We start from the raw sequence: 11400 nt of genomic DNA, 5'->3' as shown, positions 1-11400 counted from the left end.
TCCCCAGATATTGCATTCTTTTAAAAAATATTTTAGGGTTCGATGCCTTCATATCATTCATGTACTTGTCAACATGGCCCTTATCAATGACTTTATACACCTTCCAGTTACTCTTAAAATCTTTTTAGGATAAAATTTGATTTGATCTAGCTCTTCACCCATGTTGTTAATAAAGAAACGGTAAATCAAGGAAATAATAGGTGAAATGAGAATCGGGAGCTAAGATAAAATTAAAATATTAAATCTCAATCTCAAAGTAAAGTATTGTAGCTTTTGCATCGTCATTAACTTGACCATGAGTATCATTATTACCAAGCTTGGTAGTATCTTTGGAAATTTCCATATGAACCACGTTGGGAAGATCTTTGAACCTATCTAAACATATGAATACTTTTATGAAATGACCCATAGCTACAAGCCTGTTAACGATGTCACTTGCCTCCCTAAAGATGTGTCAACATTTGTAACCATCTAATATAGGAAGAAGATATTTAATTTTGTCAATGATTCAAACTATTTCCCATCTTATTGTATTTTTCTCTACTAGTAACACAATGGCATTTATTTCATCACTCGACTATTAATTTTGTATAATGTCATTTGATTGCCAACTCCATTTAATGATAAGTTACGTACACTTTAGCCAAGTAGAAATCCTATGAGGCAAGGTTAACAAAATAGCCACCATCATGTCACCCAACATGTCTGAGATAAGATCACCAGCTCTTTCTTGACCCTAATTATCAAGTGATGAGTTGTCAAAGTTTAATTTGACCCCACTAGGGATCTGGGGGGACCACTTAACTGGGTTTCTTACTCTTATATTGTGTCCAATCCCTAGAAAGAGGGCTCTTATGAGTAATATGGTAAATATTGTTTATAATTTCCTTTATGTTATTTATTTTCAAATGAATCAAACTTTTCTCTTAAAGCCAACATTATTCCTAAAAACCTGACTCTTAATAGATTTGCAAATTATAAGGAATTTATATATCTCTTTTAGTCATAAATGTTTATAGCTACCTTATTATTTGGATGTATTTCTTCACCAAAGAAAAATTCTATTATTATTATTATTATATATAATGTGTAGATCTAAAAGCATTTAAGTTGAATTGTTTAGTGTTAAGAAATGATTTATTGGATTGGTAATAACTTGTGATGAAGACATTCCACATTCTCTCAAACATGATTATGTTGATTATTACACCTGATTATCCTCCTTTATATTAAAGGGCTTATTTTTGTAATGATGTATGCGATCAATAGAACAAAAGTTTTCCAATTTATATTCCAGATGTCTCACAGACCAAATGCGCACCCGAACGCAATTGCTAGTTTCATACACGGTGGCGATATTGAACGACAATGGGTGTTAATGGAAGAATCTACTCTAATGGAGGAGAATGACGTCATAGGGTAGCATAATATATCGTGTCAAATTGAGCTTATTGGCAAGCACGGGGAAATAAATTGGCAACATAGATCCATTAAGGTGAATTCACTGTACCCAGCTACGAGCTAAGGAAGCTGTATTATCTATAAAGAAAAGATTAAGTAGTCTTCAGGGTTAACGTCACTAAATTCTTCAAAAAATGAATACCATATCGACCTTCGTCGATGCTTATGAAAGGGGTAACGCAGTCGCTACAAGAAAGTTGCTCGGACAGCTTGAGCTGTCAAGCTTAATTCAAAAGAAAACCTTGGAAGGAAGAACATGTTTCCATATGGTGGTAGTTGCAGGGGATCAAGGTTTTCATGTCTTAAAATCCACTCTTCTTTTAGTTAGAAGCCTATTCTTGGCTTATTTCTCTTGTTTAACTACTCTTATCTCATAAAACACAGATTTGTTGCGGGATTTGGCAAAAAGGCTACGAGATTCGGGTCATTCTCTTCCTAAACTCATTTTCTATAATTCGCAAAGCTATGCCTTATTTGTTTGTCCTTCTTAATTGCGTGATTCATGCAGGTTTGATCAACATAATAGAAAAGGCCGATGAAAAAGGAGACACGGCTTTACATTTAGCTGTGAGAAAAAATCGCGTGGAGCTAATTAAACAATTGGTAGATTTGAATGCCAATTTGTGTGAGTATACAAATAATGAAGAAGAAACTCCACTAAAATTGGCAGTAACCCGGGTATCCAGAGAACCTATAGAGCTTTTAATAACTCGCACATCAAATGCCCTGCACTACATTGTGGAGCTTAACCAAGTCAAGCTTGTGGAACATTTAATTAAGAAAACGGTAAAGTTGTCAGTGCTTATCAATCAACATTACTACCCTCCAACAAATCCGCGTCCAGAAAATGAAGGTAATGGTGCTACAATTCCCCACCATCTCACGGAAAGTGACCAGCCAGGTGTTCAGCGAGGGTACACTCCTTTTTACATTGCTGCAAGGAACAAATATGCGAGCATAAGAAACTTTTGGGGTCTTAATGCCCACCAATCTTCACTTTTTAAGGATACTTTTGTTTTGAATGGATCTAATTGATATTCTATTGTTTTCCTTTGTGGATTAGATGGTGAATTTACTGGTAAAAGTGCCCAGGGTGAACAAGCTTGCGCGGAACAGTGAGGAGAAGACACCATTTGAGATTGCAAGAGAAGTCACCGAGTACCATGAATCATTCAGGATTATTAAAAAGGTGGGAGATTTTAGAGGGAAGCACCATGAATCATTTAGGATTATTAAAAAGGTGGGAGATTTTAGAGGGAAGCAGAAGCATTTCATGTACTGTGTACCACAGGTGAACCTTAAAAAGTACAACAATGCGAGGTCAATGGTAAACAAAGCCTACGAAGAGAGACACAACGCAGAGCTCGTTGTGGCGGCACTTTTGGCCACCATGACATATGCCGCTCCTTTCACAGTCCCAAGCGGTTTTCAGTCTGGTAATCAGTCCGGTGCTAAAGAGGATCTTGGGAGCCCTCTTCTTATATCCTTCACTTCGTTTAAGCTCTTCATTATTTTCGACTGCATAGCCTTCTTTCTCTCCCTCTTTGTTTGTATCATTTGGGAGATGAGCCCTCAGCTTACAATAGAGAACAAGATGAACAAGATGTTGTTCATGACCATCAACAGATTAGTGGTTTGCTACAGCTTTGCATTCACCGCATACGGTTTTATGTCTACGGTTCGTTTGGTTCATGGAATTTAGAAAATCCGGATTTCTACAAATCTTGGTTTAGCCAAATCAAGGTTTTGTATATCTTCATTCTGTTTTTTGGGATTTTACTGAAACCGTTCGTTTCACTCGAAAGATGCGTGTGAAGACATATAAAGGCAAATTTCAAAAAATAGTCCAATCTATTATTTTTACACTCCTTAAAAAACAAAACCAGGTTTTTATTTTCAATTCCTACTTTTTTTAGGACGTTGGAAAACCTGATTTTGAGGCAAAATTGGAAGTCCTATATAGTAATTCCATTTTGCAAATTTTGAAAGAAACGTACAAATTTTCAAATCCAGGTTTTGAAAAAGCCAATTCCTGTCATATTCATTATATTCGACTGCATAGCCTTCTTTCTCTCCCTCTTTGTTTGTATCATGTGGGAGATGAGCTCTCAGCTTACGACAGAGAACAAGATGTTGTTCATGACCATCAACGGTTTAGTTGTTTGCTACAGCTTTGTATTCACCGCATACAGGTTTATGTCTACGGTCTATGTGATGATGGCTCGTAAGGTAAAGACCTTCTCTTGGGTTATTTTGGGAAGTCTCATTGCCATTACTTTGTGTGGGGTTCTCGCATTTGTGCATCAATTGATACACTTAGTAGTGAAGCGGGCAAGATTTCATCGGCTCCTCAGTGTATCTCTTATACTGGATGAAATTGCTCAAAACGTATGGTTGGTAGTAGAATAGTGTGGGCTTCTCAACGGTCTCCATTCCGCTGATGAAGTTATTCATGATTTTATCTCTGGGCATTGCAAGTTCAGTGGACTGCGTCAGGAAGATGAAGGTAGCTTCAACCAGGCTTAGCTTGCTATTGGAAATTACATTTGATGTTTGATTATTGAGATGAGAAACAATATGAAATTAATGTTAAAATATGAAAAGTTATTAAAACAAGAGCTCTTTGAGCGCTGGAGTCCCTCCCTCTAGGGAAAGAAATTGGATGTAATATTTGTTAAAATTATGGTTTTGAAAAGAGAAGTTATAAATTTTAGCAAATTTACTTTAGATTTTTAGTTAATATTTTAAATTTTAATTTTATAGAATAATGTGGCGACTAGCCATCGTCTAAAAATATACAACATAATGTAATGCATTGTAAAATTGCGAGATTTGAGTAAATAAAATTTTAACTAAGAAATTTAAGATTTTTAGAATTTTTTACATAAGTTAAATTAGGAGATTAATTGTTTTTAATTTTTTTAATTGATATATAGTAAAGTTTATATATATAAAGCAATACAATTCTTAATAGCAATAATATATTTTAATAAAAAATCAAATTTAGTAATTATTGATTTATATAAAACCAATTTTTAAAATAATATAAAATATATTAACATTTTTAAATACTATATTCAAAACTAAAAATTGTGATATTAATATTGATGAGACATTCTTTTTGTTGTGAAAGATAAAAAACATGACTTTTTAATAAATCTAATCAACTTGTGACAAATATCTAAAAGATAAAGTTGTAATTATTTTATGACTCTAATGAACTTGTGACAAATATACAAAAGATAAAGTTGTAATTAATAATGAAATTGTCACAAATATGTAAAAGATAGAGTGCAGTTAATGAATTCATTAATGCATGTTAGAAAATATTGTATTTTTTCAAATGGAAAAATAAATAAACCCCACCAAAAATGTAATGGACCAATTAGAAAAAAGTAATAAATCAATATAAGTTAATTTTAAAATAGAAAGTTTGTTGAACTTTAGGCATAACTTTAGAAATAGAGTAATTGTTCTCTGAAAATTAATAGAGGGGGGGTAAAAAAAAACATTAGTACCCTGCCTATTGGGACTAATAATATATAATTGTTTCTATTATTTAAGAGTTAATGTGTTAGGTTAAAATACGACATTATTGTTGAATCAATAATGTTCAAGTTTTAATGGTAGTTAATATCTGAATTTAGGATCCTACCTTTGGTTTGGTTGGAAAGTTTCAATGTGTTTTTAGAAGTTGTTTCAAATGTTATAAATGATAATATTATGAAATTATAATTTTTTTTTGATTAATTTTGTTGATTGGTAAGACATTTAGATGTTGGAATCCTTAATTTTATTATGAAAGATTTAATAATTTATTATAAAATCAGTCATATTTCTTTTTAATTAATACTTTTAATATTAATAAAAATATATTTTAAGGAATTAAATTAATATTTTAACAAAAAAATCTGAAATAGGATTGCCCTCATTATCATTCCTCTTCCTAAATTATTATTATGGTGAGCTTCACAAATTGTTATTTAATAAAATTTTCATTTTATTTAATTTTATAGTTCTGTTAAAACATTTGATCTTAATTATTAAATTATTTTTAAATTGGTGCATATTGACTGATTGGTTCTTGTATCATAATTTATTTCGACTACAATTAAAATAAAATTATAATTTTACATTTCAAAATGAAATTAAATACTTTTAAATAAACAATAATTTATATGTTGAACATTTGAATTGAAAATAAAACAATTGTAAAACAAATCAAAGTAATGATTGAAACTATATAAATAATAAGAAATACATTCTTATTTTAATTGATATTATTTTGAATTTTGAAAACTTTATTATATTCTATTTATTTATTTAATACATTGAAACATAATGTTTTATAGTTCCACCGTGTTTGGGGAATAATTATTTATTTCAAATTGCTTGCAGTTTTGGTAAAGTGTCATTCTGTCAACTCGACTCGGAAGACATTGCAATTCCTTCTGTCGAGAACATTCACCTTGTGCTCTTTCATTATTATTCCTTTCGTTGAACCATGGTGAGGTTTTATGTTCCTAATTGACCACATACATGCACACAACTTAAATTTATGGATTATAATTAATTTTTAGAATACTTTTAATTTCTTAGCATTCCAATGTGCAAAACTTCAAAGCTTAATTTTACTGTATCATGTTGTCCAGCTGTAGCCATCTTTTGTATATATGCCTTATACTCTAGTCAACGTCCATCCAACACTTGCAAGGCGTTGTAATGTATGAACAGATTTGATAAAAGTTGATTAAGAAAACAATTTGATTTTATAATACTATAGATTAAAGTTGAATATAAAATAGAGTGATATTTAATTTTAAGTTAGATATAATTTAATTAGTATAGTTTATAATAATTAGGTAAAAATGTAGGTGAATATTATTAAAATGAAGTGAGAAATATAAAGTACAAGTTGTGGGCCTACTAAAAGATAAGAAACAAATGATTTTTAAAAAAAAGAAGTCTCAAGCATCAAGATTACATAATCTTGTTCTCTAACACTAATATTTTTAATGTCTCCATATTATCACAAGTAAACCCACCCCTCTCTTTAATATCTCAGCCACTAACATGCTCTCAAGCCCACTTAGTCAAGTAATCATCCGCTTTGTTCTAATTTATGAGAAAGTGGTAATAAGATACAAATTTGAAGGAGTGGCTTTGGCTAATCATTCATGTAAGGGTGACAAATGTGAACATTGGACTACAAATGTGCACATATTTAGGGGAGTAATTAGGCTAGTTGGAGAGAATTATGGGGTGGTTTACTTTGGAGTTAGCAAATGTAGGAGGATATTTCACATTAATGGGTCGAGGCTTAAATAAAAATTAATTTAAATTCTATCTAAAGGAAGTAGCTAAATGAATTGAATTCAAAGGACATGATAATTTACTTAATTTCATAGTCAAAGGGAAGAGCAGATATTTATTTAACAAAATTAATGCAAAAATTTATTTAATCAAATCTACTGTATGAGACATAAGAAAAATTAATTAAATAATGCTAAGATATTTTATAAAAAAATGGTTCTATTAAAGGAATAACTGAAACCTAATTTATTAATTAAATATAATCAAATTCATTAATTTCCTAGAATGATTTCTGACCAATCCATGATTTTATTTAGCTAGGCCAATCACGATTCTTTAGCTTGTAAACCCTTTTGATATGAGATTATGTGGCACATGCACCCTCATTTCAAGGAGTGCATCAAGTAGAGGTGCAACATTGGAGTGCAAGATACAATTATTATAGAATAGCTGGAAAATTAGAAAGTATTAAAAGGGAGGTGAGTACTTGGATGAAATCCACTTTTGGGGACATTTTTAAACACAAAAAGATATTACAAAGAAGCTTGAGGATACTCACAGTGCCATGGCTAATGGCGATCACTTTGAGGATATTAACAAGGAAGAAAGGGAATTAAGAAATAAATGGAAAGAAATTTTTCATTGGGAAGAAATCTCTTGGAGGCAAAGATCCTACATCTAGTGCCTTCCTAAGGGGGATAGGAATATTGAATTCTTTCACATGTATGTATCAAGGCCTTAGGCTCGGATGGCTTCCATCCCGTCTTCTTTCAAGAATTTTGGGACATCATAAAGTATGACTCGACTCCTGTGGCTAGAGACTTTATCAATGAAGGGAGATTGTTAATAGAGTTTAATCAAAATTATATTATTATTGTTCACAAAGTTGGTGAGCCAACCAAGATGAATAATTTATGATCTATCAACCTCTACAATACAATGTACAAGATCCTCTCTAAATCCTTGTCAAACACTAAAACCACTTCTAGACATGTTGATTATCCCACCTCAAAATGGCTTTGTCCCTAGACACTAGATTTTTTTATCCAATTATTACTTCTCATGAAGTCCTACAATCTATATAGAGGAGTAAGAACCCGAACATGAAAATGAAATTGGATGTCTCAAAGCCATATTAAAAAATGTGATGGGATTTTATATTTGAAATCATTGCTAGACTTGGATTCGAAGAGAAATTTATGCACTTTCTAAAGGAGACGTTCAAGTTTGTCCTATTTTTTGTTCTCCTTAATGACACTCTTTGGAAGTTCTTTAAAACCTCTAGAGGGTTTAGGCAACTTGACCCCCTTTTCAGCTATTTATTTATGATTTTTGTTGAGCTCCTTGGAAGAAATTTTATGACTATGGCTCAACAGGTTTAGATAAAAGACATCAAACCTACTATGATCCTTTACCAAGAGGTTCTTCAATAGTTTTTCGATGATAATTTCTTTAATGGAATTTCTTGATTAGAAAGGCTAGATGCTGGAAGAAGCTCCTTGATTGTTATGTCAAGGCTTTGGGACAAAATTTTAACATTTCTTTAGCTCTGAGAGAGATCTTCAAGGCTTGAATATAAGGGAGTTAAGTTCCTAAATGGCTATCCTTTCTGACACTTATCTTGGACTACCCATCACTTTAAAGTAGGTTACTCCCCAATTTATGAACTTGATAGTAGTCTATGTAAATAAAGTTGGCAGGATGGAAAGTGAAGGTTCTTAGTAGTCTTGACAAGTTAAAATTACTCTCAAACCTCATTACAGGGTATTCTTTTTATTTCTTATCCCTACTCAAAATTTTGTGAAGTACAACAAAATTTCTTATGGTCAAGAAGATAGGAGATTTCCAGTATGAGCCTTGTTACCTAGGAGATGGTTTGCAAACTAGAGCCTTGAGGAGGGTGAAACTTGAGAAATGTTGTTGATCTTAATTGAGCTCATAAAGTGAGTTGGGGGTCGATAATGAATGTTTTGGGATGGTGTAGAATTATGAAGGCCAAATATCATAGAGGCTTACCTTCCCAATATCATTTTCCATTGTTGACCTCTCGACTAGATCAACAATATGGACCAACACTGTTAGTAACAGAAAACTTCTAAGGAAGGGTGTGAGATTGATGATTAGGAATGACAACAATATGAGATTCTAGGATGAAAATTGGATTGGATATACCTTATGTAGAACCTAGTATAATTTAGTAAGGGATTCTTATATAAATTAGTTTGGTATATGGCTAAATAACTATATTGATAACAACAGGAAATGGGAAAAGCTTCACCAAATCTTTATAGAAACAAAATTTGATCCTAGAGCTTCAAAAAACTAAGCATGCCAAATTTTTAGATACCCTATCGAGGATTCTATAGCATGGGATCAAAATACCTCTAGGGATTTTAGTTTCAAATATTCGTATGATATTATAATTGACCATGTGGAGGGCATGGACTGGAATTTTTTTGGAACTCAAGCATCATCCCAAAGATTGACTTCTTGTAATGTCCTCATTTTAGCAGTTGACCAAGTGTGTGTGTGTTAGCCTTGTTCTACATGGTCCCGAGGGCTAACGAAGGGTTTAATGGGATCTTGGAGTGTTTTGGCCTAGTCATTTCCAGTTTGGGCCAAAACTAAGTTGATTTACTCAGTTTCAGGCATAATTACTATTTTTAGTAAGTCAGCAGGACATAGTGTAGGTCAATTTTGGTGATTGGATTTGATTCTCCTCGGTGAGAGCTTTCTGATGAGCTATCATTCGCATTATTCGAAATCCGATTGCTAATACATTTTAATGCTTGAAGTTTTATTAAAGTAACGTCTAATTTAGTTGTAAAATATTAAAGTGTTACTTTAATATTTATTTGATGGGGATGTGTACCCAAGGGAGACATAGGGGGTATTTTAATATATGTTTTATATACTACACATCTTTTATCCCACATTGCCCATATGAGTTGAGCGGACCCTTGGAAATAGAATAAAAGGAAGCATTTGTGGTTTCATTAGGGAGGTTGAATATGAGAAGAAATTTGTGTGTGAGTTGCAGCTCCATTCTTGGAATTTGAGGACGTCTATCCTCTCTTGTAACATTCTAGACGTCATTCCCTTGGGGTTTGGCCTTTGGAATTCTTTGTTATTGGCTTCATTATCAGGCAATTTAGTTGCATTTCTAGTTACAGGCAGATTTGGTATTTTGTTTATATCTTCTTCACTACTTTTTTGATGCTTATGCCGCTTTGAGGGAATGATATTATGAAGGTAGTGGACTAATTGAAGGACAAAGCACTATAGCGAAAAGTTCGAAAGCATGGGCTGGAGTATTATGTCAATACTGCTGAAGTAATTAGTGAGTTGATAAATCTGCCATGTATTTAGTTTTATGAATTCTGAAAATAACATTTTATTAGTAGCAGTTCATTTCCACTTTGCATATTATTGTAGTTTCTTTCTTGTTTATGTTGTATGTTACCAATTCCATGCACAAAACACAACAAAAAATTAAACGTTTGATTTCCGGAGTTATAAGGGGTTTAAAACATTAAACGGAGAAATAAGAGGTTGAATGCAAACTGTTTGACAAAATTCCTTTCAGCAAATTGGTTTAGTTTTTTGGGACATCCAGGATGCCCATTACACTTCTTCCTATGGGCAACACTAGATGGAAGCGTACTCTTTCTTTGCTTCTTTTAGCTATTCTTCATTTATTTTTATTCTCACAAACCACTCCACTCCAAAAATGCAGACTTTCAGGGAGAGCTAGAAGAAAAGTTATGCGACCAAGGTTATTCTTTGCGTAACATATTTGGATAAATTAATGGCCCGAGCTTTATTTGACTGTCTTGCTTATTAACCAGACGATTCATGCAGGTTTAATGAACCAAATACAAAACATGGATGCAAAAGGAGATACAGCTTTGCATTTAGTTGTAAGAGAAGATCTCGTTGATTTGGTGAAAATATTGGTAATGGAAGTTTGTATAATTGCGCAAATAGAAAAGGAGAAACTCCCCTAAAAGGCGATGATATCTCCAGCAACTCCCGCTCATCGTCCTCGTGCTGCTTGAATTCTGTTTAGCCTTCAGGGCTCAATACGGCCATGTGGTGCTCGTATATTCCTCTCACAGGTTATCTGGTATACAATGGTGTATTGGGATGGTTAGATTATATTGTTGTATTTTTTATTACATATGTTCACAATATAATTGAAATGTAACTGTTGTAGGAAGATGGTTAAAAAAATTGTATTCTTCTTTTTTGAAAACTTTGATATTTTTATTTTAAATATACAATTTCTCTCCCAATTTTATATATGTAACTTTTATATTTATATTTTAAATACTTTTTATTATTTTTATAATCAATAATATGTTTTTTTATTTTTATGATTAGATAAATAAATGATATAAAAAAAATCTTGTTTTATAACAAATTTTTTTCTAAGTGACCATAATTTTTATTTATTTATTTTCTATTATTTTCATAGATCAAATAGATATAAAACATTTAGTGTTATAAAAGATGATCTCGACTTGTGGTTAGGCACTCAAATATTTTGGGATATCAAAGTGTCTCACTGCTACAAGGAGGTCAATTCAATCACATATTTGTTACCTAACTTGGGGGGCGGGGCTA

General features: G+C 32.2%; 1 pseudogene; it reads left to right on the top strand.

Annotated features, from left to right (window-relative positions):
- Positions 1 to 1595: 1595 nt before the first annotated feature.
- Positions 1596 to 3987, top strand: LOC149577396 (uncharacterized; annotated as a pseudogene).
- Positions 3988 to 11400: the final 7413 nt, after the last annotated feature.

This window comes from Cupressus sempervirens, chromosome 1 (genome assembly GCF_028749045.1).
Source record: "Cupressus sempervirens isolate cs-2001-9-10 chromosome 1, ASM2874904v1, whole genome shotgun sequence".
Classification (NCBI taxonomy): domain Eukaryota; kingdom Viridiplantae; phylum Streptophyta; class Pinopsida; order Cupressales; family Cupressaceae; genus Cupressus; species Cupressus sempervirens.
This window is presented reverse-complemented; position numbering and strand designations above follow the sequence as displayed.